A 27,274-nucleotide genomic window follows, 5' to 3' on the forward strand; every position below is an offset into this window, starting at 1 on the left:
AAAAAGTGACCTGCCTGGCCACAATAAAGGCACAATCTCTCCCCCCTCCTAAAGGCACTCTCATCCGTAGAGAGACGCGTGAAGCCCAAGTGCATGGGTTCATCCTCACTGACCGACTCAGTACCAGGAGGCATGGGAGGTGAGGGAGGCATGGGTGGGATTGCAAAGCTTGGGGGCAAACGTACAGGAGGCTTCCACAAGCGCTCCTTAAAAGAAAGTCTTTTTCTGAGTCTGGAGTCAATGAGGATGGCAAACGAGATCAAGCTCTCCAGCTCAGTGGGTATATCTCGGGCTGCTTTCTCATCCTTGATGGAATCTAAGAGACCATGAGAAAAAGCAGCCACGATGGCCACATTGTTCCAAGCAACCTCTGCTGCCAGAGTATGGAACTCAATGGCGTAGTCGGCAACAGTTCTCGTACTCTGTTTGATAGATATGAGGCACTTGGCAGCAGAAGCAGAGCGTGCGGGAACGTCAAATACCCTTTTAAAGGAGGCCACAAACTCAGGGTAACTCAAAACAACAGGTTTTTGCATCTCCCATAGAGGGTTAGCCTAGGCCAAGGCTCTCTCAGAAAGCAAAGATATCACGAACCCTACTTTACTTCTGTCCATGGGAAACGCCTGGGGCAGCATCTCAAAGTATATCTCAGCTTGGCTGAGAAACCCTCTGCATAGAACTGGATCGCCCCTAAATTGCTGGAGAAATGGGGCGGAACCAGACATACCTCTTATAGAGTTAATACTCAAGGCAGGTGCCTGCACAGAGACTGGCGCAGCAGCAGGGACGGCCTGCAATTCAGGTTGTACCGGAGCAGCCACAGTGGGGGATTCCAGGTGAGCCATGCGACTCAGGAGCGTTTGTAACGCCATGGCAAACTGATCCATGCGGTGATCTTGCTCATCCAATCTGGAAAAGATATTACCAACAAGTGGATTGACTGTATCTTCTGAATTCATGGCCTTCGCCTACTGTCAGAAACCATGAACCAGACCGAGACAGAAGTACAGTAAAATCACACTTGTTTATTAATAAAAATAAAAGGGTAAATAAGTAAGCGTAGTCTAAGCATAGCCAGAGTCCAGTAACTGGATCGGGTAGTCAGCCAAGCCAGAGTTCAGTAACCAGATCGGGTAATCAGCCAAGCCAGGGTTCAGTAACCAGATTGGGTAATCAGCCAGACCAGAAGTCAGGGATCCAAGTAGAGGAACAGCAAGCAGGATAAGGAGCTCAACAGGCCAGTCTTTAAACAGGAACACAGGAGATGGTTTCTTGTGATGTGACCAAGGCAAAGGTAGAGATGAAGTGAGCTGGACGTCTTTTAGTATGCGGGACTGACGAGCAGCTCCACAACAGCTGGTTAACTGTGGAGAGAGAAGAGAGCTGGCATTTAGCCGACAGCTGAGCGGCCAGCTCAGAGAAGGAAGGGCTGAGCCCGCCCTGACATAGGAGGGGCTTGCTATCTCTGAATTGAGGTGGCGCCATTTTACAGAGAAATTTGTCTGCCTATCTACAGTTGGCTGGTTAGTATACTCTAATGCCCCGTACACACGGTCGGACATTGATCGGACATTCCGACAACAAAATCCTAGGATTTTTTCAGACGGATGTTGGCTCAAACTTGTTTTGCGTACACACGGTCGCACAAACTTGTCGGAATTTCCAATCGCCAACAACGCGGTGACGTCAACCACGTAAGACGAGACTAGAAAAGGCCAGTTCAGAACCAAGCGTGGCACCCTTTGGGCTCCTTTTGCTAATCTCGTGTTAGTAAAAATTTGGTGAGAGACGATTCATGCTTTTTCAGACTCGTGGCTTTCAGATCGTTTTCTGCGGTTCAGTTTGTGCTTGTGGGTTTGTATCTGCGCTTCAGTGCGTGCAGCAAGCTCCGCGTGACTCAGTCACTGTGTTCTTGTTCGTTCGTTACTGTTTTTCAGGTCGCTCTTCACAGGCCTTGCTGTTCTTCAGTGCATTCTGTTACTTCGTTCTGAGCAGCCGACCGTTTTCTAGCCATGTTGCGGATACGTACTCCTCATAGAGTTCGTGCTGTGCGGGGGCTTGGTGTTGGGGTCCTGACCTTGACACAAGTCCAGTCCATGAACAGGGTGGGGAGGAGTTAATGGACCAAGAATTGGTTGCTTCAGCGTGACCAGTTCTGTCATATGCCTTTGCTCCATGAGATCCGTGAGAATAATCCTGATGATTTCAGGAACTTTCTCAGGATGACGGACCCCGTATTACACCGTTTGTTGGCTTCGCTGACCCCCTATATCAGCAGGCAGGATACCTGCATTAGGCAAGCCATCACTCCGCAGCAGAGGCTCGTCACTACCCTGCGGTACTTGGCGGCAGGGAGAAGCCGGCAGGACCTCAAGCTCTCGACAGGCATCTCCCCCCAGGCTCTGGGTATCATTATCCCGGAGACCTATTCTGCCATCATCCAGGTCCTGCAGAAGGAGTATATGAAGGTAAGTTTTTTATTCTTTAATATCACATTTTATTGTATTGACTGTTTGCTAATATATTGTATTTCTTTCCTCATTCCCTAATTACCATGATTGTAATATGCTGTTAATGTCCCCTTTGTCCTCATGCATGCTGGATTTTTATGTAATTATTTTTTTAGTCCTTCATACATATTTGCCTTCACTTACCTCCCCAGCATGCTCTCCTGCCCTATATTCACCTCATGTAGTCACTTAACAATGTATTTTATCAGCTCCATAGTAGTGCTTTACCCCAAACACCCTAAAATGTTTAGAAATGTGATTTGTGCTTTAAATTCAGGCAGCGTGCCAGAGACTTTTTTTGTGGTGTCCCCAAATCAGTTTTATTAACCCTCCCCCTAACTGCTAAGTCAGCTGATCCCAATTCTCTATCTATCCTCAATCATCTATCTGCTGACTTTGACAAACCCAAATACACTATACCCACCTCTTTTGTGCTCAGATGTATGGATGAATTCCCCAAAGCATGTAGTGCAAGGGCCTGCCTGAATACTTTCAAATGGTACTGTTTAAAGTTTTTGTATCCTATTATTATCTTGATAGGTAATAGCAGAATGTCCAAATGTGCTCAAATGTGTACAGTGTGTATTTATATCTTTGTATTATGACACTTCTTACCTGTCCAGTGGGCTGCCAATAGTGTAACTAAGGAGGGGCTGTTCCAAGTAATACCCTGTATTTAGGCATTCATCTCTCAATGAAGTGGAGAGGGTTACCTGTCCAAGATTCCCCCCCCCCCCATAATGTTAGAAATGGCCCATGAGAGGGGGTGGGAGGGGGAATATGATAGGTGTATATACTTTTATACTTTGGTGTTGTAAAATTCCCCTTAATAAATGTTATCTGGATGTTGGCCAAGAATGTTTGTGTCTAATCTGCTTTCCATGTTTATGTGCAAAAATACTAAGTTGGTTTTGTTTTCCTCAACAGTTTCCTTCAACGCCACAGGAATGGCAGACTGTGGCCTCCTACTTTGCCCAGCGGTGGGACTTTCCTAACTGCGGAGGGGCAATTGATGGGAAACACGTCCACATCTTCCCACCCCCCAACTCGGGGTCGTACTATTATAATTACAAGGGGTTCAATAGTATTGTGATGTTGGTGGTGGTGTCGGCTAATTACATGTTCCTGTATGTGGACGTGGGGAAGAATGGCCGGATGTCCGATGGTAGAGTCATCGCCCAGACGGAGTTTTACAGGCGTCTCCAGAATGGCAGCTTGGACTTGCCACCTCCAGAAGACAATGTGGAAGGACTCACATTCGTCTTCGTTGCGGATGAAGCCTTTGCGCTGGGGGACCATCTTATGCGGCCATTCCCGATGAGGACCCTCACCCCGGAACAGAGGGTTTTTAATTACAGGCTGGCCAGAGCCAGAAGAGTAGTGAAGAACACATTTGGAATCATGGCCAGCCGGTTCCGCCTATTTCTGACACCCATCCATATGGCGGAGTATAAACTTAATCATATAATCCTGGCGTGCTGTGTTCTACATAACTTTTTACGCCAACATTCTGCCAACTATGCTGACTCAGTTGGGCCTGAGGCCGGAATTCTAAATGAAACAACCCTGACGGCGCTTGAAAGTGGCCGTCCTGGCTTGCCCTCCCTGAGTGCCCGTGATGTCCGGTTAAGATACCTTGAGTTCTTTGTGGGTAGGGGGGCCATCAATATGCCAGACAATTTGTGAAGCCTTTATCAAATAAAAACCAAAAAAAAAATCTTTGGTGACATTTACTACTTGTGTTTGTTTTAGCTGACCCTGACAGAAATGTGGGTATTGTGTAACCTTATCCAAAGCACTGTTGGGTGTTATTTACTAAAGGCAAAGACACTTTGCACTACAAGTGCACTTGAAACTGCACTGAAACTGCACTTGTAGTGCAAAGAGGATTTGCCCTTAGGAAATAACCCCCATTTTCACAGAAAGCAGCAATTATATCACCACAAAAGTGTTGTAGCATTGAGACAATAATCCACACATTCTTGATTCACAATCTTTTTAATACCTGCACAATCACATGTGCATTTAGAAAAGGTTTTTTAAAAAAAACAACATGTTTGTTGTATAACATATTTCGGGGTGGCATTATCAAAAATAGAAATGTCCATTTAAGATAAAACAGGCATGTGTAAAACCAACAAGAAAGACACAAATCTTGAACTTAGAAAGTTCACATTTGGTAGAACTTGAAGGCAATATCAGACATGAGTATTTAGGAACTGTGTTTGATATTGCGTTTAGATAGGGTGAAGACAACCCAGGAAAAGCCAAATTTGCAAGATGCACACAATTTTGCCAATGTCAACTTGTGCTAGCTGCCATCACGGGGGATCAGGGGACGTGTTTTGGGGGAGAAACCCCTTCCTCTCAGCTACTTTATTATTGAGGAAGGGGTTGCACCCCCAAAACGCGTCCATTGATCTCCCGTGATGGCCGATAGCACATGTTGACACACTGTGTGCATCCTCCAAATTTGGCTTTTCTAAAAATCACTCAAACATTTTTAAGATTGTAGCACACAAAAAAAAAAGGGATTTGGAGGGGTTTTAAACTCGCCCCAAAACATCACTGATGTTTTTAGTTTTTTGAATAACATCATTGATTTTCTTGAGGTTTTCCAATTCTAAATTACACCCCATGATCTCCCCGATCAGGATCTGGGCACTTTCTGATGTGAAAGGATCTGGATCCACAACCTCACGATCACCTAAAAAGAGAGAAACAAAACAAAAACAGGTATCAAAAATATGCCGGCATCCATCTCTTACCTGAGTCTGTGGTCGCAGACACTCACCTGTTGTGGTGACTAGTTCCACCACATCTTCTTCCTCCTCCTGCTCTTCTTGTGTTGGGGGTATTTCCCCTTCTTCCCGAGGTGGGGGGGTCTCTGTTCTCCTCGGATAAGGGGTGTCCTCCGAGTCTTTTCTCCCTTATGTAAAATAAAAATGGTATACTTAGCACACAGATATTTGATGGCAGAACTATAAATAGGAAACATTGCTTTGAAGTGGGGTACAATTGTCTATTTTGGCCGAGTTCCAAAATGTAGCATTTTCAGTGTCCTTTGTCAAGCTGCAATACTTTTTACCTGTTTGGTACAAGCTTCACAGATGGAGACACCCCTATAGTATACACTGGAGCACCTGTGTGGGCCCCCTAATAAAAATGGTGTTCTGGGGTCCCACACTAGTGCTCCAGTGTCCAGATGTGAAAACAGCTGCTCGGTGTCCTCTCCTTACACAGAATCTAGTTTGCATTTCATTCTAGTAACAAACACATCTACACAACCAAATTAATTTCATACAAGTAGGGCATCAAAAATGTGGCCAAATGCATATGGCCAAAACAATGGTGTTTTATAGTTCGAAAGAAAAATGTTTGATACGAACGAATAATGTGCCCATGAACACGAAAGTTGCCATTTTAAAATGTACACTTTTAAGAAAAGCACATGGAGCAGCACGAACGTAATAAACACAAAAAGAATAGGACACAGCACAACTACTTACTTTTTTGCAGCACTCTCCGGATCTTTCTGTACTGCTCGTGTTCTAGTAATTTGAGGTCCGACCACCGCTTCCTGAGCTGATCTTTCGATCGTCGTACCCCGAAATTCCGGTGCAGACTTTTGACCACTTTCGCCATGATCTTGGCCTTTCGGACATTGGGGTTGGGGTAAGGTCCATACTTTCCATCATAGTATGCCTTCTTCAGGATGTCCACCATCTCCAACATCTCCCCAAAGGACATATTTGATGCCTTAAATCTTCTCCTTCTGGATCGGGACATCTCCGGATCTGGGCTTTCCTCCTCATCCTCCTCGTTGCTGTAATTAGCACGCACCTGCTGTGTATCCGCCATGTGCTCTTCAACCACTGCGCCAAACGAAAAGGGGCGGGGAATAGACTAGAAAGAACGTCAGGGCCGGGCGGAGTTACACGCATGCGCAGTGTGTATAAAGCGTAACACGCGTGCGTATTACGTACGATCTGTGAGCGGAGGAAGGAGCATCGGAGGCGCCAATCGTGATAACGAAGGTAAGATCTAAACTTGGGCCTATACTGCTTCGAAATTGAAGCCTATATTGTAACAAGATTAGGAGAGTTTGGCCTGACCTTAGGGTTTGTCTTGTGTTGTGTCTTGCAGAGAAAATGGATGGCTTCAATGACCACAACTTCCTCCCCCTGTTCATAGACAAGTACAGGGAGCTGCCCTGTCTGTGGCAGGTGAGACATCCCCATTATAATAATAAACAAAAGAAGCAGGCAGCGCTGGAGACACTGCTGGAGTTGGTGAAGCCGGTGGTCCCCACAGCAACCATCTCCTATTTAAAAGCCAAAATTGGTGGCCTGAGGAGCACTTATCTTAGTGAGCGCAAGAAGGTCCCAGAGGTCCAGAGCTGCAGCAGATGATGTTTTTGTCCCCAGGCTCTGGTACTATGAGAGACTGCGATTTCTGTCAGACCACACTGAAGTCAGGGAATCCCTCTCCACTCTTCCTTCCACTCTTCCTTCCACCCTACTGAGGCTTCCGATGTCCAACCTGGGCCTTCCAGCCAGGAATAAGTGGAGGAGCCCAGCTGGAGTCAGGTATAGCATTCTTCTACAGATTTCTGGTCAATAAAGAAATGATCTTTACTAGATGTTATTATTGATCACTAATTGCTGATTGAAAAAAGTGTTTGACATATCAATAGACAGTAGTGGGCACCCAAAATTGGGACAAGAATGAAAAATGCTGGGCTCAAAATGATAGTCTGTTATATTTGTTCACATTCAATTTGCAACAGTCAGGAGGTGAAAATTGTGTGTGATTGATGAATAAAAAACTAAAACTATGTCCCTTTTTCATACACAGGAAGACCTCAGCCAGGAGGAGGCTGTGAAATGTGGCAGCCAGGAGGAGGCGGGGGTTAGTGGCAGCCAGGAGGAGGCGGGGCTAAGTGTCAGCCAGGAGAAGCCTGGGACCAGTCGAAGCCTGACCGAATCGCAGGTTCCTCCCCTCTGCCTTCCATACAAAAGACCCAGGAAGGGGAGTCATGTTCAGGATTCTGCACTCAGGCTCATTCAGGAGGCTTCTGCGTCCCTCAGAGCCTTACCCACTCCTGAAGAGGCCTTTGCCTGCATGGCTGCCACAAAACTGCAGGGCATGCAGGAGGGTCAACGCCTCATGTGTGAGCAACTTATTTATAAAGTCCTAACTAAGGGGGTGAGTGGCTAAATCACACCCAAGACCGACGTGATTGAGTTGGACCATCCTCCTCCTCCTCCTGCTGCCACAACTCCACCACCACAGCCACAGCGTGGAAGGAAGTGTGGAAGGAGGACCAGAGAGTGATGGCCCTGGGTTCAGTCTGGTCTGACAAAAGCTGCAGTCTCTTGTATGACCACAGCCTGGGGACACAGATGTCATCTGCTGCTTTCCGGATCGCTGGGACTTATGGACCAGACTGCACTCCCTTACATATGGACTCCTCAGGTCACCAATTTTGCTTGAAAATAGTTGATGTGTGCCCTGGGGGTCCAAGGCTTCACCCATTTTTGCTGTTTCTCCAGCGTTGCCTCCCTCTTTGTTTAGTTGTGAGCCCTTAATAAAAGAAAGTTTTGGGAAAATTATATTCTCCTATGTGTGTTTTCATCCAAAAAGGACAGTTGGTTGGTGAGGATTCAGGTACATTTCGAAAGTACAATGTGAAATTAACAAGAGACAACAACACCAAACAATCTCCTACAGATTAAATAGAACAACATATCAATGGTGTTGTGGTAACTTGACACACAAAACACACACAAAAATATTCTGGAGTAAAAATTAAAATACAATAAAACAAAGATCAGCCTTGAAAAAAAAGATAATCCAAAAGAAAATAATCTGCCTTAAAACCAAAAAAAAACCCAAAACAAAACAAAAATAATGTTATCAGATGTGACAAATCAAAGTATATTGAGGGAATCCCGATACATAGTAAAGAAATAAGTTTGTGAGAAGTCTGTGTGAATATGAACAGCAAAACTACTTCATTCTTCTCACATTATAAAGAAGAGAGTGCGCTGTATTAAACCATTTTTAACATTGCAGCGTGACGAAAGTGCTGTATCCATTCCAAACGCTAATTTTACCCAACCGAGCTGTTCCATCTCGGAATTCCTTCTGACAAGCGACACACGGTCGGAATTGACGCGATCGGATTTTGTTGTCGGAAAATTTTATAGTCTGCTCTCAAACTTTGTGTGTATGTCCGATGGAGCCCACACACGGTCAGAATGTCCGACAACACGCTCCGATCGGACATTTTCCATCGGAAAATCCGACTGTGTGTACGGGGCATAAGAAATACGGAGGAGGAGGATGGGGAGAATGGGTGAAGGAAAGGTTGAGAGAGAGAGAGTAGGAGAGAAAAAAAAAAGGGGGCGGAGGGCGGTTATGCAAAAATCCTGTGGGTGTGGTTTCTCAGAGGACAGGAGTGTGTTTGGCGACTTGCGAGATCCTGCTTTCTTGTCTCAATGATAGTTAAGCCTACCGTGAGGCATAGCCGGGATGCATAGAAAGGTCAGGTAGTGATGTCATATCTCCAGGTTGATCAGTTAGAGAACACTTTTGTATTCCTTGGCAAACTGGAAAGTGTGCTCTGAATGCCGCTCGTGCTAAACAGGTGAAGAAACAGTGCAGCTGCTCGATACATAACTGAAAAGCTAGCAGCAATAACTGGAATGGCGGTGTCTACTACAGTGATCTCCAGCTTGAGCTTCCACATGGCAACCCACAGGTATAATACATATGTACTTATGTATCCAAGCTGGACAAATATTACTATATAAAAATGACCATACCTGGAATTCAGCTTTAAGTAATTTGTGGGGAAAAGTTCTTGTGCCAAAACTTTACTCAGCAGTATGAGCATCCGAAAAGTTTTAGAAGTGAAAATTAAAAATTCTGGCAATATTCTCAATAACAATTAGACTGGATAAATCAACAAAGTTTTCTACTAATTAACTTTTAATAGCAGACATGGATGAATAGCTGATCCTGCAAACTGAGTACAGAGGAGGACAGCTCTCAATTATTTATACCTTCTACTGTTGCTGCTTAATTGCTTAGTGGATTTGTCATTTTTTTTAAACCATTAATTTGTGCATGATTATTATGACACGGTGTGTTTTAATTAAAATTATTTTCAGAACTTTGAATAACTTAAAAACATAAACAACAAAACAAATAGAACTTTGCAGGATAATTAGTCGTGTATATACAATGTGCAGCACTCCTATCAATTACAGATAAAGTGCAGATAAAGTTATATTATCAAAAAAATAGTGTCAGGGTGAGTTTGTATTCTTAGAAACCATCCTTGGATGTGTACATAATGCAAGAAAAAACAGTATTACATTTAAGTTTACAAAGTTTAAGGTAGAACTCAATCAAGCAGTATTATTTTCTAAAAATGCAGAATAACAAAAAATTCATTACAATGTAAGAAAAAATATGTTCTGTGAAACAAGAGATAATAGGAAATCTCTCTCCAAAGTGAGGAAACAATACCCTCTCAGACAATTCTCATCAGAACAGGTGTCCCTCCATCTACGCTGACAAAGTAAAATTTTTGACTTGCTATCAACTTTTGGACTTGGTGACAATGGTTAAAATAGAAAAAAAAGTTTGGGCTTTAGATATATTTTACAAATTTTATTAGCTTATGTAAAAAATAATGTTTTACTCATATAGATATGGGGAACTTTTTTGCTGAAAAGATTGATATAACCTGTAAAAAAATTACTCTGTTGACCAAAGCAAACAATCTAATTTTAGATGTTATTCTTGTTTTGTGTGTCTGATGGAATTAAACTGGTTGCTGCAGGAGGCACAAACATATCAACATATCTCTTTATTGTGTTATTATCTATTAGCCACATTGTTGCAGAAAGTTTAGAACACGGGGTCCATTCTGTTAGAATTCCAGATGTGTTTTGAGCTTGTCCATGCTCAGCATTGATTTCTGCATGCCACAGCTGGTCCATGTAAATGTGCCATATTGCAGGCCATCTGCTCAGAGAGTGCACAGTGGTTCATCTCTTTCTGACGGTAGGCCATTTTATAGAACACTATAAATATTGAAATTCAGAGGCATGAAGCAGCAGATTTTTAATGTTACTTAGAGAGTCATTTAAGCCACAACCTTTGGCAGCAGCTCACACTGTTGGAGTCTAAGTAAAATGTGCACCATTTGGTTCAGAGTCATGAACAACTTTTCCAGAGATTTCATGGCTCTCCAACCCCAGGTAAAATGAAGTACAGACCCTATGGGATCATATTTAGTGTGAATGTCACCCTGCATACAATGTGCATCGGGGATATGGACTTTCCAGCCCAGAGCTGTGTTAACCATATGTTAATGTTTTTATATTCAGAATAGATTGGATCGGGGACCCATAAAATTTCATAACTACAAATAATAGTCTTTCTGTTATAAAAAATGTAAGTTATTCCACTGAATTCTTTTTCAAAAGCCTGTACAATTCCCCAATTGAAATGACAATAATGCAACATATTACCAAATAAGATAGCATCTTATTTATATTTCATAAGATTATGAATGCTCATTTTCTGCTAGCACGTAAACATGCTCATTAAAAGCACACAGTAGCCTCACAGGCTCACGATTTGTACTTTGCACATGCGTGCAGTCTAGTCTTAGAAGATGCAATGATGATGGGTATTTTACTACATTTTAGGGGCTTCACTTGCAAGTCTCATCTCAAAATAGATTTAGTAAAGCAGAAAAAAATATAACGAGATTAAAGTGACTGTAAACTCTTTTTTTTTAACCACCTCAATACTCAGCACATTCCCCCTTTTCCTGCCCAGGCAAATTTTCAGTTTGCAGTACTGTCGCATTTTGAATGATAAATATGGTCATGCAGCACTGTACCCATATGACATTTTTATCATTTTTTCACACAAAAATAATTTCTTTTGATGGTATTTAATAACCACTGGGTTTTTTCTTTTTGCGTGTGCTATAAATGGAAAAAACTGAAAATTCTGAAAAAAAATCTTGTTTTCTTTAGTTTCTGTTATAAAATTTTGCAAAAAAGTCATTTTTCTTCATACATTTTAACCATGTATACAGATACTCCTCGTTTAATGACTTACCTGTTTAATGACTGCTCGGACTTACGACCAGCTCTCCCCACCTGAACGACGCGCCGTACATCATTGTATTGTACAGTACAATACAGAATTTTCATTTGTATTCTGTACTTTTGCAAATTAAAACATTTTTGAGCTGGAGTTTTGTGTTTAGACCTTTTTTTTCACAATACAGTACAGTACAGTAGTTAAAAATGCCTAAAATGTTGATTTCTTGTGACTCCTCGTTTAACAACCAATTCGATTAACGACCTGTTCTTCAGAACGGAACCTGGTCGTTAAATTAGAAGTACCTATACTGCTACATTTCTTTGGTAAAAAATAACCCTAATTGGTGCATATTATTTAGTCTGCGTGAAAGTTATAGAGTCTAAAAGCTATGTCACCAATCATTGAAAATTGATCTTACCTGATGTCCTATCTTGAGGCCCTAACATGCCAAGACAGTACTGTAACGGTACCCCGTCACACTCCGTTTGAGTGCTTCCATCAGCACACTGTTTCCTCCAGTCTGGACCTTCAGATATCAGATATTACAGCCAAACGTACAACACTACCCGTCACTAGCTTGGAGGAACATGGAATCAATGGATCTAGCCATAGTAATCCCAAGAACCGGGCAACACCAGTTTTGGAGTACACCAGAAATAGAACTGTTTATTAGAACAAGAATACAGTCTTATATACAATTGAGAAGGAGGTTCCCCCTCCTGATAATATTACCCTAACAATACAAACTGAAACCAGAAACATAAATGAACATGAGCTAATTAACTAATCATTTGGCCAGCCTAGGTGACTCAGAGGTTTGACCCTTCAGGTCAGCCTTGCCGTCTTCTAGCTCAGAAGACACAATCAACATCATCATGAGTATAAACACAGGACACCTTCACACAATAGCAGGAGCCCCCCATTAGCAGACCATTCGTCTCCCCCATTGTATAGAGGCCAATGTGATCAGCTCTTTCAATTAACTTGGATAGTTCAGAATCAAATAAGCCAGGAATAGTCTTTATATATTTCCTGGAAGATATTGTGGATAAATATTAGTGTCCCATTTGCTTGGTCACTCTGTGCCCCTAATAGACACAGGGTGATTTGGACATAAGAGGGAGGGAGACATGGGGGGCTGAAACAAAGGTTTTCCAGTTCTCTCTAAAAGCTCCTGTCCCAGTCCCAGCTAGGTCTGTCACAAGTACCTTTTTGGAAAGTAGACAGTCCAAGGCATTTAATAACAGGCATGTTTTTTTTTTAATGATGTGGTATTTATCCCACAATACTTTTAAAATGAAGAGATTTAATTAAAAAAATTGTAGTTTCTTCAAAAAAAATTTCATCTTAACAAGTTATTTCTCACACACACAGCAAACGCATACTTGCAACTACACCCCAAAACACATTCTGCTACACCTCCTGACTATGGCGATACCACATATGTAAGACTTTTTCACAGCCTAGCCACAAAGAGAGGCCCACCATCCAAGGATCACCTTCAGGCATTATCCACTTTAAGAATAGGCCTTCTTCTGATACTTTGGGAGAGGTTTACTAAGACTGGTGCTCACAGAATCTGGTGCAGCTCACATAGTAACCAATCAGTTTCCAGGTTTTACTGGCAAAGCTTAACTGAACAAGCTGAAGTTAAAGCTGATTCATTACTATGCACAGCTGCACAAGATGTTCTGACGGGACGTACAGGTATGTCCATTAAGAACGGCAAAGCTCCCACCCAGCCACTGCACATAAACAGCGGTTAAATAACACACAAAGGGATATTTACTAAAACTGGTACACACAGAATCTGGTGCAGCTGTACACAGTAACCAATCAGCTTCTAGGTTTTATTTTCAAAGCTTAATTGAACAAGCTGAAATTAGAAGCTGATTGGTTAATATGCACAGCTGCCCCATATTCTGTGTGCACCAGTCTTAGTAAATTTCCCCTACAGTCTTATACCTACCTCTCTCTGCTCCTTCTCTTCTTAGTGTTCCCACATAGCTCGCTCCCAAGCCACACTGCCAGTGTCTATAGACACAGATAGCGTGGTTTGGCTCTACCCCCCACTCCCCTAAACACAAGATTTGACTACACAGCAGTGGGAGCCAGTGTGATCAAGTAAGGACCCAAGTAAGTTTAAGGGGGATGAGGGGGCATACTGCTACCTAAACATTTTTTATCTTAATGCAAGAAATGCATTAAGGTAAAAAATGTTTAGGCTTTAGAACCACTTTATGATCGCATTAGAACCATTAGTGCCAAACATAATCAGGCAATTCCCGTATAGCACAATGCTGAACTGCTTGCCGACCGCCCCTCGTATATATGTGCTGAAGGGCGGTGGCTTCTACAGGCAGAATCATGTACAGTTACATGATTCTGTACTTCCAGGTGTGCGGCGTGCATACACGTGACGGCGACCTGTGACCAGCGACCCAATGTCTGCCGGGACCTGCCTATTGTTCCCAACAGAGGCAGAGTGGCGGTCTGCCTATGCAAACAAGGCAAATCGCCATTCTGTGACAAGGGAAGACAGAGATCCTGTGTTTTTGCTAAGCAGGAATATGGATCTCTGTCTTCCCACAGTACACTCACCCCTACACAGTTAGGGACACATTTAACCCTTTGATCACCCCTGTTAACCCCCTAGCAGTGTCATTAATACAGTGACCGTGCATATTTTTTAGCTCTGATCACTGTATTGGTGTCAATGGTGCCACTTAGTTTCTGATTTGTCCGCCGTAATGTCACAGTCCCACTATAAGTTGCTGATTGCTGCCATTACTAGTAAAAATTAATAAATAAATAAAAACTCCATAAAAATATCCCATAGTTTGTAGACGCTATAACTTTTGCGCAAACCAATCAATGTACATTTATTGGGATGTTTTTTACCAAAAACACATAGCAGAATACATATTGACCTAAACGGATGAAAAAATTAGATTTTTGACATTTTTTTATTGGGTGTGTTTTATAGCTGAAATGAACAAATGATTGTTTTTTTTTTTTCAAAATTGTCAGGTTTTTTGTTTATAGTGCAAAAAATAAAAAATGCAGTGGTAATCAAATACCACCAAAAGAAAGCTCTATTTGTGGGAAGAAAAAGGATATCAATTTGATTTGGGTACAGCGTCGCGGGACCGCACAATTGTCAGTTAAAGTAACGCAGTGCCGTATCGCAAAAAATGGCCTGGTCATTAAGGGGGGTAAACCTTCTGGAGCTGAAGTGGTTAAAGTGGTTGTAAACTTAAATCTTTGACTTGTACCTATAGGTAAGTCTATAATAAGGCTAACCTATAGGTACTGTACTGTAGGTACTGGTGCACGTTTTGGAGATATTTACTATAAATGCAGCCGATGACATCATCGGCACATGCGCTCTGAAGAAATGGCCACCCGGGCCGTTCCTTCAGAATCCTGTGCCGTAGACAGCAGTTCCCCTGCGAATGCGTGGGAGTGACATCATCGTGGCTCCGGCCAATCAAACAGCACATCGCTGGAATGCTATGCATACTAGCACATTATGGGTTTACCTTGCAGGTCAGGAAAAAAAAAAGGCACCCAGCGGTTTCCAACCGCTTTAAAGTGGTTATAAAGTCAAAACATATTTTTACCTTAATACATTTCATACATTAAGGTAAACATATTTCACTACTGCTCTCTTCCTGCTTTCACAGAATACCCTGATAGCATTGGGAGCCATAGGTTCCTGCTGCTGTCAGTCAAATTTGGTGAGGTAAGATGGGGGGCACGGCCGAGCCACGCTGTGTGTGCCTATGAACGCACATAGCATGACTCAGGAACGCACCCACATGTGTGCCCCCATAACACATAGCTTCCTATGGGGGCACACGCAGGAGACGAGGAGTGGAGAGTGCAAGAGGAGGTAAGGGACCAGTCTTAGGAATACCATTGGTCACTTACCTCCTCTTAAAAAAGTATTGAGCTCTCCACCCCTCCTCTCCTGCATGTGCTCCCATAGCAAGCTATGTGCTATGGGGGGTGGGGATGATAGCAGGTAAGTATACCCTCTTTTTTATTTTAAAGCAAAAAAAAATTCATTTTGACATTTTCTTAACATTAGCTTAAAAACCAAATATATGTCACGCTTAATTGGACAACAGTTTATATAGCTTTCAGGCACTCCAGCATTAAGAACTTTAATATACACTCCTCTTCTTGTATTTTTCATGCTGTAATATATATGACATTTCCAACAGCAAGACTGAAACTCTTCTTATGCCGCGTACACACGACCGGACTTTCCGGCAGAAAAGGTCCGACGGAATCATTCCATCGGACATTACGATCATGTATGGGCTTCATGTGACTTTTTCTTTTGAAAATTCTGATGGACCTAGAAATAGAACATGTTTCAAATCTCTCAGACGGAATCAGTTCCTATCGGAAAAAAACGCTCGTCTGCATGCTGTTCCGACGGACCAAAAACGACGCAAGGACAGCTATTGGCTACTGGCTATTGAACTTCATTTTTCTAGTCCCGTCGTATGTCATCGCATTCTAAACGATCGGACTTTGGTGTGATCGTATGTAGGAAAGTCCGTTTCAGCGGAACTCCATCGAAACTCCGTCGAAAAAACCGTCAGAGTTTATTCTGATGGAAAAACTGGTCATGTGTACGCGGCATAAGAAGTTATAAGAAGCTGGCAAGTCACTGGATTTGCCGAAATGTATTTTAAAATATCAGTTTTGAGTGGCGATACCCTTTATTTTTTCTTTCAGGATTCTGAATGGGGCACTTCTATGACACCAAAAAGATGGGTATGTCTGTGTGTCTGAAGAATATCCAGACTTGTTATAATAATGTAGGTATGATGGCTACCATGGACCCTACCACAATAGTAATTTAGGTTACATATTCTACTGTCATCATTATATAAGTGTGACAATGGACCAAGAACATATTATAATTATGAATTTAGGTTACATGTTCTTCCTTTCATCATTATATAAGAGTGATGATGGCCCAGGAACCTATTACAATTAGAAATTTAGGTTACACGTTCTACTGTCATCATTATATAAGTGTAGCATTACTGAATCAAGCCATTTTGTAGGCAGTCGTTTTAAAGCTTATGTGACATAGCTTTTATTTTACATTACTATAAAACATCAGCTAGAAAACATTGCCATCTTTGTTGTGGTATGTGAAGCCCCCATTTAAAATGAAATATAATAAACATTTTATGGTTTTGTGATAGATAATCCTTAACTAAGGGGTCAAATGTATCACCTTATATTCAGTCAACCGTTAATTTATTGGAGATGGTATATGTTGACTAAAAGCTCAACTCCAGCTTTTGTGAACAGACCACCTTCACACAACATACTGCCCCCTTCCCCTGTTCTGTTTGGGTCCCCACTCCTGTAAAAAATCACATGATGTTAGAATGTAAAATGTATAAAAGTTACCTGCAAAAAAAAGTTAGGTTTTTACTTATCTTCCCCCCATCTTCCTTCCAGGACACCTAGACAAGAATAAAATCGCACCCCTTCTGATAAATTCATAGGGAATACAGAGCAGCCAAAAAAATCATAAGATGCTCTTGTAATGGACTGATGTGTCTTTTTGCAAGATTTTGCCTGCTGCGCATTCCCCAGGACTCTTCCTGAAAGGATGGCAATGTCTCATTCAGCGATGCAGAAGGGAGGGGTAAGGTAAGGATAAATGTTCCATCATTTTTTAAGTAACATTTACACCTACTAACAACAAGTGCTTTTTACAGGGGGTGGGGGCTTGGACCTTACAGGTTGTACTACAATATCAGCTTTAAGCATGAACTATTCAGCAGCACTGTAAACAACAGTTTTTTGACAATAGTAAGTATAGAGATACAGGAAAACATGTGAAAACGAGTCTAAAGCTCCACCTGCTTGCTGAATATAAGAATACATATTTTTATGCAAAATGTCATATTTACCTGATTAAAAAATAGAACATTTTTTATTAATGTTCCATTTTAACAATGACTATATTGAAGAAAATATGTAATAATACCAATAAGTGAATCCATTTAACAAAGGCTACAGCTGGAGTGTATTTTTGAATGTTATGTATTGTTACTCTATGCACACACATGCCTGTACATTTGTGCACAAACATACACATATTCTGTATAATATTTGTACATATTGATTCAGCAAAAACTAGACTGGAGTCTGGTATTCCTTGACATGTATTCTTATACTGTCCATATGCGGTCTGAATCAATAGCTAACTTTTTTTTTTCTAAAAGCTGAAATGCTAGCATGTAGTTTAGGTAAATTTACAACTTGGTATGTTTTTTTTTTCTGGATTATCAAACAAACAGGCTCATTAATATGACAGAATTTAAACTGTGAATTGAACTTGGCACATTCCCCTCACAATGATTTTTTTTTTTTTGTAACAGTTTGTCACAGTAAATACGTCTAAATAAACTTAGACTATAACACATAAATCCCAGCAATATTTGCATAGTTGTTGTAACATTCCGGGAACAGACAAGCATGCATCCTTTCCCTAGGATTCCAGTCAGCTGACTTATGTGAGGTGGCAGGTTAATCAATGCGACAAACCAAAATCATTTGTACCAGATTATCTCTCCTTCCAAACTCTGACAGATGCTTAGTCCAGCTGGTAAAAAAAGTTTATAGGCAAGCTGGATCTGGGGGTCTTCACACACTCTACAGTGTTGGCTACCAATACTTGTTTTAATGAGTCACGAATTGCCTGTTTATCTTCTGCTCCCTGCTGTTTCTGCATTTTCCCTTCCAGAACAATCCCAGAAACACATGCTGCTACAGACGCTGGAGCAATGTGTACAGGAATTTGAGCCAAATCATTACAAAGAACTTTTTTTTCTCTTTGGGATATTAAAAAGGGAGAGAATTACACATAGCCTAACAAATCGTTAAGTCAGATGTTTTCTGTGACATGATCAATATGGCTTAGTGGAGAAAGTTGGAGATGTCTAAAACCTTAACAAGTCCATGAAATTACACTGTAATTGTTGGGTTTGTTGTTCATGTTCTGGCTCTGATAGTACTGTTCTCAACACTTTGCTTAATGATCTTACATTATGACAACACATGGCATCTATAGAGGAAGTCATCATGTTTTCACATGGACCACATAAAGGACAGATGGACTGGCTGTCAGTAGATATGCAACTATGAAACTTTTATCAAAATGAAAATTTCAAAACCTTATATTTTAGAATAGTTGGAGAGAGGGTGCTGGCCACATAAATGAATTGACCAAACCCCATCACCTCCTGCAAAACTGCATTATAAGCAACGCATAATGACCAGACTTACTGTTCGGCTATAACTTATTCTTTTAGAAAATACTATTTCCACCTTTTTCTTTTTTTTTATATCAGTGCTGCTGATCTTTTCCAGTCTCTATTAGTTTGCATCTTATGCCGCATACACACAGTCGGATTTTCCAACGGGAAATGTACGATGGGAGCTTGTTGTCGGAAATTCCGACCGTGTGTAGGCTCCATAGGACATTTTCCGTCGGAATTTCTGACAAACAAAATTTGAGATCTGGATCTCAAATTTTCTGAGAACAAAATCTGTTGTCGTACATTCCGATCGTGTGTACACAATTCCGATGCACAAAGTTCCACGCATGCTCGGAATCAAGCAGAAGAGCCGCACTGGCTATTGAACTTAATTTTTCTCGGCTTGTCGTACGTGTTGTACGTCACCGCGTTCTTGAAGTTCGGAATTTCCAACAAGATTTGTGTGACTGTGTGTATGCAAGACAAGTTTGAGCCAACATCTGTCGAAAAAAAAACATGGATTTTGTTGTCGGAATGTGCGATTGTGTGTACACGTCATTAGTGTTGCTGATCTCCTCCAACTTTTTATAGGCACTTTGGGGTTGATTTGCAAAAACTGGAGAGTGCAAAATCTGGCACAGCTATGCATGGTAGCCAATCATCTTCTAACTTCAGCTTGTTCAGTTAAGCTTTGACAAAAAAACCTGGAAGGGTTTCTGTGCAGAGTTGCACCAGATTGTGCACAGTTTAGTAAATCAACCCCATTGTGTCTACATGAAGTTGCTCCAGGAAACTATTCCCTTTGGCTGCTCATTTTCCTGGACTGACCTCCTGATGGTAATGACAGTGGACAATAATATGTGTCAGCACAGACACTTACACTCCTTTGGAAACTTGTGTGACGGGAGATAATGTAGCAGTACGATTGGGCGACTGTTGTCACAACAGGAAGCGACTGAAGAAAAATCTGCATCACCAGGTACTTTTTAATGAAAGATGGAGATTAAAAAAATTTGAAAAATACTTTTGAGATTACATTAACTTGTTAAAGATTTTACAAGATTTTTGAGATTGGGTTTAGATCTATTTGAATTAGATATGGACCGCCCACTGCAGTTGTACTGCGTCAGGTTGGCTCCCCTGCGCGAATTGCTGTCATTGTACGTTGGGCGCGTACGCGGTGATTTGTAGGCGTGTCCGCGCACCCATTTGCGAGCGGGGGAGCCGACCAGCATGTTCGGTGGACTCGATTTCCGTCGGCCGCCTGCAATCGCTCCAGAAACAGGCAGAATGGGAATCTGTCAGTGTAAACAAACAGATCCGCGTTCTGTCAGGGGAGGAGAGAGAGATTGTCTGTTCCTAGTGATTAGGAACAGCGATCTCTCTCCTCTTCCAGTCAGCCCAGCCCCCATACAGCTAGCAACACCTCCCAGGGAACACACTTAACCCCTTGATCGCCCCCTAGTGTTAACCCCTTCCCTGCCAGTGACATTTATAGAGTAATCAGTGGCTATTTTTAGCTCTGATCACTGTATAAATGTCAATGGTCCCAAAAAAGTGTCAAAAGTGTAACTATATGCGTAAGCCACAGTGCCAACGCCAAGGGACCTCTGTATATACTGTGGTCCTAACTCTAAATTTCCAGATCCTCTATAGTAGGACCACATACAAGAATGGATAGAGTGCAACGCATGACGTCATCCAGTCACTGGGGGAACCCCCAGCAGTGTCGCTCGGGCCATCCATGGCAGGGCAGCTTGCTTTTACCACCAGCTGCTTCCACTATGGGATCAATTGAGGGAGGTGTTCCTCCCCACATGGCCCTGATATTTACTGCATGCAACCCTACTCGTTGTCTTAGTCTTGAGCTTGCAGACGACGGGTGGACATGCTGTTTTGCTCCTTTCAAGGTAATACATTTGCAGCTTTATACTTTTTGGACTCTCAGTTGAGTTAGTCAGTATGAGTTGCTCACCAATATAGATTCTTTTAGGTCACCGTAACAATGATCCTACTTATCTGATACAATTACTCCAGATGCTCTTTAACTGTATATCTTAGCATATGATGAGGACTACCCACTTCCCTATTGCCTGTGATTTTTTAATTTTTTTAGATATTAAAACACAGTGACTTTTGGTTGTACAGGGGGTGATTTCCACCAGAACCCCCCTTGTACTGGGTTCCCTGTGTATGCAGCAGTGATTGATGTATGAGTTTCGTTCCTGGGTGGACCCTCCTGACTTGTGCTCTACAGCCGCTTCTCCAGACGAGAACGCACATGTCTCTTTCTACATTGTATTATTTACCCTGCGCTTGTAAGTATGACCAGCATTTACATTTGATGTACAGTTATTAGACCATTTAATGTTTGTGTATATCTATATATGCTTTCATACTGATTTCCAAAGTAATTGATGATGATTATTATATATATCTACTTTCAGAAGAAAACATACCCCATTCCCTGAAGAAGGACTATTGTCCGAAACATGTTGGTATGACCACTAATACTCACCTGGGCTGACCTGAAGTTGCACATGGGCGGCTCTATGGATGGTTTAGATGGTTTAGGGTATTTTTGTGTGTATAGACAGCTATGAGACATGTATTATTGTATGTGTTTTTTGTTACTTTGTCATCTTATAGGGACTGTTTCCCTTTTGTACTCCAAGTTCTTTAATAAAAAATGTATACTGTTTATACACATGCTTACTCTTTTTCTGCCTCCAAAGTCCATGAGGGGTTCTTTTTTGGTATGCACTCTAAGCACCCTAGCTACTATTGTTAAATATTTGGATGTTGGCAGACTACACTACACCCACCCCCAGCTTTTCTATTAACATTAAATTTCCAGAGCCTCCATAGTAGGACCACATACAAGAATGGATAGATTAAGGGCAGGTATGCCTGGAGGGAGCCCACACCTCCCTAAAGGCACAGAAAGGCATGCATTGTGCACCCAGTAAACCCCTGTGTGCAGTGAAATATATGACTCCTGGAATTGCCCTAAATTGGATGTAACTGTTAGTCCAGCTCGTAGTAGTTTATAGTAGCTTCTGGAGTGAAGCATTGAGAAAAGTACAAAAATAGTTTTCTTCATATGCTTAAATCCAGAATCAAAGAAAAGTTTTAGACCCAAATTTGTACAGGGGATTAAAATAATAAAAAGCTGCATATGTGAAGCGCTACCCCCAAAGGAGGCGCTAGTTAAGATGGGTCCTCAGTTCCTGGCCTCAACCATCTCAAAGACCTCAGCCCATCTGACACATCAGGCTGATAGCACAAATACACAGTATCACAGGAAATCACTGACAGTAACACCGGTACCCAACAATAATGCTATTTTAAGAATGCAAACACCGAGTCAATTTGTAAAAACAGACTTAAAGTGATATTAAAGGCTGATTTTTTTTTGTTTTCTAAATAATAAACATGTTATACATACCTGCTCTGTACCCGCAAATGGTTTTGCACAGAGCAGTCCGGATACCTTTTTCAAATAAGTGTTCAAGGCAAAACAAGTATGATGGCACTAGAAAAGGGAAGTTAAATACTAAGTGCGCCACCCTTTGGTCTCCTTCTGCTAATCTCGTGTTAGTAGAAGTTTGGTGAGAGAATATTTGCGCTTTTCAGCCTCGTGCTTTTCCGATCGTTACTGCTCTTCAGTTTGTGCTTGTGGGTTAATATCTGGTTTTCAGTGCTTGCCCCCCCAAAGCGCACGTGAGGTCCGTATAAAATATATGGAGTACTTTGCGGGTAGGGGGGCCATTGATATGCCAGAAAATGTTTAATAAACATTTTTTTTTTAATTTTTAATTTAAACTGAAATAATATTCCCTTTGATTTACTGCTTGTGTTTCTTTTAGCTGTCTCCTAGGTTCTCCAAAGGGCTTTTTTTTTTGGACATTTTTTTCAATAATGCAAATGTAATTTATTTGATACATGAAGTGACAATCTCTTTTTCAGGGTACTATTATTATGTTGTGAGTCTGCTACACACCTTGTTTTTGTTGTTAATGTATGTAATGCATTACTGTTAAAAATATACATCATTTTCAGCACCATGAATTAATTTTGCAGAGTCACGAAAATGGCATGATTGTGGCAAATTATAAAGCACTGTGGGAGTTATTTACTAAAGGAAAATCCACTTTGCACTACAAGTGCACTGCAAAAGTGCACTTGAAACTGCACTGAAAGTGCACTTGTAGTGCAAAGTGGATTTGCCTTTAGTAAATAACCCCCATTTCAGTGTAAACACAAACTTAGTCCAAAAAATGATTTTGAGCATTGAAAGAAAAAGCTACACATTGTTGAGTAGAAAACTTTTTACTCTGTGCACATTCACATGTGCGTTAGAAAATGGTTTTTAAACAAACCAACATATTTTAGTAATAACATTTTGTTTTTGACAGTACAAATAGCCTTTTTTGTGTTAAAACAGGCATGTTTAAAACCATAAAACAATGCACAACTCAGGAACTTACAAAGTTCAACTTTGACAAAGTGAAGGCAATATCAGACATTAGTATGTCCAAACTGTGCTGATCTTGCCTTCATCAGATGGGGTGATGTCACCCCTGTGAAAGCCAAATTTTGAAGATGCACACAAATTGAGAGGCAAAATGGGGATTTCCCTCCTGATCCCATGCCTAATGTCAACATGCGCTAGCTCCCATCATGGGGGATCAATAGACGTGTTTTGGGGGGTGCAACCCCTTCCTCTCATCTACTTTATTTGCGAGGAAGGGGTTGCACCCCCAAAACGTGTGCCTTCATATCCCGTGATGGCAGATAGCACATGTTGACACACTGTGTGCATCTTCAAAATTTGGCTTTCTAAAAAAAAAATTGTGAAAATACTAAAAATAAACTAAAAGAATTTTTTTGTTTTTTTAGATTCTGCCAAAACATCAATGATGTTTTTGAGTCTTTTTTCCACATCATTGATGTCTTCCTTGATCTTTTGTAAATCACAATTGCACACCATGATCTCCCCGATGAGGACGTGTGCACTTGCACTTGTGAAATGCAAATCTTCTTCCACAACATCCACATCACCTAAAATTAAAAAACACACCATGTATTATAAATATGCAGGCATACATCTATTACCTGAAGCTGTGGTCTCAGACACTCAACTATTGTGGTCACTATTTCGTCCACTTCATAAACCTCTCCTTCCTCCACATCTTTTGTTTGTGGTGTGGGGATTTGCTTTTCTTTTGGAGGTGGGGGGTCCCTGGTGTCCTCAGATGTTCTGAGTCTTTTCTTCCCTATGTGAATAAAAAAAGGTATACTTAGCACACAGATATTTGAGGCGAGAAATAGTAATATGAAACATTGCTTGGAAGTGTCGTACAATTGTCCTTTTTTGGCAGAGTTCCAAGCTGAAGACATTATTTTTTTTCACTTTCTAAAGCTGGAATACTTACCTTTTTTGTACAATTTTTACACACAGAGACACCCCTAGTATCCACTGGAGCACCTGTGTGGGACACCCTAAAAAGTTTTTTCTGGTGTCCCACACTAGTGCTCCTGCGTCCAGATGTGGCCTGGCCCAGTAGCCTGACCAAATCCCAGGTCCCTTCCCTCCGCCTTCCAACCAAAAGTCCCAGGAAGGGGAGTAACGTGGAGGAGGCAGTGCTTGGGCTGATTCGGGAGGCTAATGCTGCCCTCAGAACCACCCCCACTCTTCAAGAGGCCTTTGTCTCCATGGCTGCATGCAAAATGCAGGAAATGGAGAAGGGCCAACGCCTCATCTGTGAGGAAATGATGTATATGTCCCTAAATAAGGGGTTGAGGGGCCAACTCACAAACAAAACCCACCTGTGTGGGTTCGACCATCCTTCTCCTCCTCCACCTCCTGCCACAACTCCAAAACCACAGCCTGGAAGCAAGCCTGGAAGGAAGAGTGGAAGGAAGACAAGAGGGTGATGGCCTGGGTTCAGTCTGGTCTGACAAAAGACGCAAGCTGTTGTATGACCACAGCCTGGGGACATGTATGTCATCTGCTGCTGTTCCTGATCTCTTGTAGTCCGGGGCCGGATTGTGATCACTATTATATGGACTCCTCATGCTACCAATTTTGGCTGTAAAATAGTTGATGTGTGCCCTGGGGTACAAAGGCTTCGCTAATTTCACAATTTTCTCCAGCGTTGCCTTCCTCTTTATTTTATTATGACCCATAATAAATGGCTATTTTGGATTCACAAATACTTGCCTATGTGTTTTACTTAAAATAGGGCAGTTTGTTTGTGAGTAGGCAGGTACATTTCCTAAATACAATGTCAAATTAACAAGGGACACCAACACCAACCAACCTCCTTGAGGTTAAAAAAATATTAGATAATAATGGTGCTGTGGTAACTTTACACAAAACGAAAAACAATATTATGGAGAGCAATAGAAAAAAAATAGCAGGAGATCTTGATGAAAGAAAAAACACTATAAACAAAAATTAAAAACATTATGGAGATCTGACAAAAAAAAAAACATATTCAGGAGATCACGAGAAATAATAAAGAAATCATTTTTTAAGAACTCTGTGTGATTATGAGTAGCAAGACAACTTCATTATTCTAGCATTATAAAGAAGAAAAGAATGCGCTGCATTAAAAGATTTAAAAATTTGCAGCGTGACGAATGTGCTATCTCCATTACGAACGCTAGTTTTACCAGACCGAGCGCTTCCGTCTCGTAATTGATTCAGAGCATGCGTGGAACTTTGTGCATCGGAATTGTGTACACACGATCGGAATTTATGAGAACGGATTTTGTTGTCGGAAAATTTAAAATCCAGATTTAAAATTTTGTTTGGCAGAAATTCCGACGGAAAATGTCTGATGGAGCCTACACACGGTCGGAATTTCCGACAAAAAGCTCCTATCGAACATTTCCCATCGGAAAATCCGACTGTGTGTACGCGGCATTTGTCTTAGTTCACATACTCCATACTCAACATATTCCAATAAGATAGTGTGGGGAGGAAACAGGAGAAGGTGTTTTGCAGAATTGAGTGCCCAAAAAATTATTTGTATTTAGATAAATTGTTTAATCCCTACAAATGTAATGCTTGCTCCTTAGAAACCCACCAGACACAGCTTGTACCCCTTGATCTCCAAGGATTAACCAGCGAGTCCATCCGCTGCTTCTACTACTACTAATACTAAAACAGCCACAGTGGACTCATCTAGCAGAAGTGACAGCCGCAAGAACATCTCCCCATCCACACCTCCCCCTCCCCACTGCATCTACACCATCTCCCTCTAGATGTGCACTGGTCAGACTGCAAAAATGTCAGTTGCCACCGTTGTTTTTATTTAAGAAATGTCACTTGATTATATTGATCCAAGCACTCTTCCTGCTTTTTTCTGGGCAAAGTATCAGTCGCCATTACAGCCAGTCAGTCTTTTGTTCTCTTCTCCAGAGAGGAAGAGATGTACTGTGGCTAGAGTGTGATGTCCTGCGGAGCAGTTTAAAGGGGGTGCTGACCAGGGTGCCAACTACACTCTTCTCCCCACCAAAATGAATATAGATACAACCCTGGCCAATTGGAAGGGGTGATAACCGTAGGCATGCTGGGTGCTGGTATTTATGTTTGCGGAGCACATGGGCTCTGGGTCCTTCCTAGAGAGGATTGCACCATGCTGGGGGCAGGGGCCTTGCATCCCCCAGCACTTGCTGTCATATGGCCTCAGGTGGGCGACCTGAGGGCCTGAATTGACATGTGGCTTCAGATGGGAAATCTGAGAACTTGAAGTCAATGTGGTAGCTTTGGTCCTACCATAGCTGATAGAAAGAAAGTCTACAGTGCATCTGGTCTGGTATCATGGAGAGAGAAGGCTACCGGCGGAGCTGCAGGAGCCTTGTGAGCACCCTAAGAATCCTTAGACAGTTATAACCTCTTGTGCTCTAGGTCAGCTGAGGGCCCTCACAAAGAATGCTGGCTAGTGTTCTCAGAGCTTTGTCCAGGACTGTCCACTACATTACTAAGGGACATTGCTCTGTTATGCAAACAGTTTGCTGCTGCTGTGAAGGAGTCTGCTTGTGCCTTTGCAAAGACTTCAGTTCAAGTTTCACTAGGAAAGGAAGTTAGAGTCCTCGATGGGAATAGTTCAATTTGGAAGTATCCCACTATAAATCTTACCCTTACCCTTCAAGTTCTCCAATAAAACAACAAAAACAAAACCCCTAGACTAGACTGGTTATTGGAGTAACGAGCTAAAGTGTATGTGCACCTGGCTGTGGGAAATACCTTGTGCCTGGCTGCAGAGCAAAAAAGTGGGGGATACCTGGGCAACGTACCAGTGGCCCCTACAG

The sequence above is a fragment of the Aquarana catesbeiana genome, linkage group LG04 (assembly GCF_042186555.1).
Source record: "Aquarana catesbeiana isolate 2022-GZ linkage group LG04, ASM4218655v1, whole genome shotgun sequence".
Taxonomy (NCBI): Eukaryota; Metazoa; Chordata; class Amphibia; order Anura; family Ranidae; genus Aquarana; species Aquarana catesbeiana.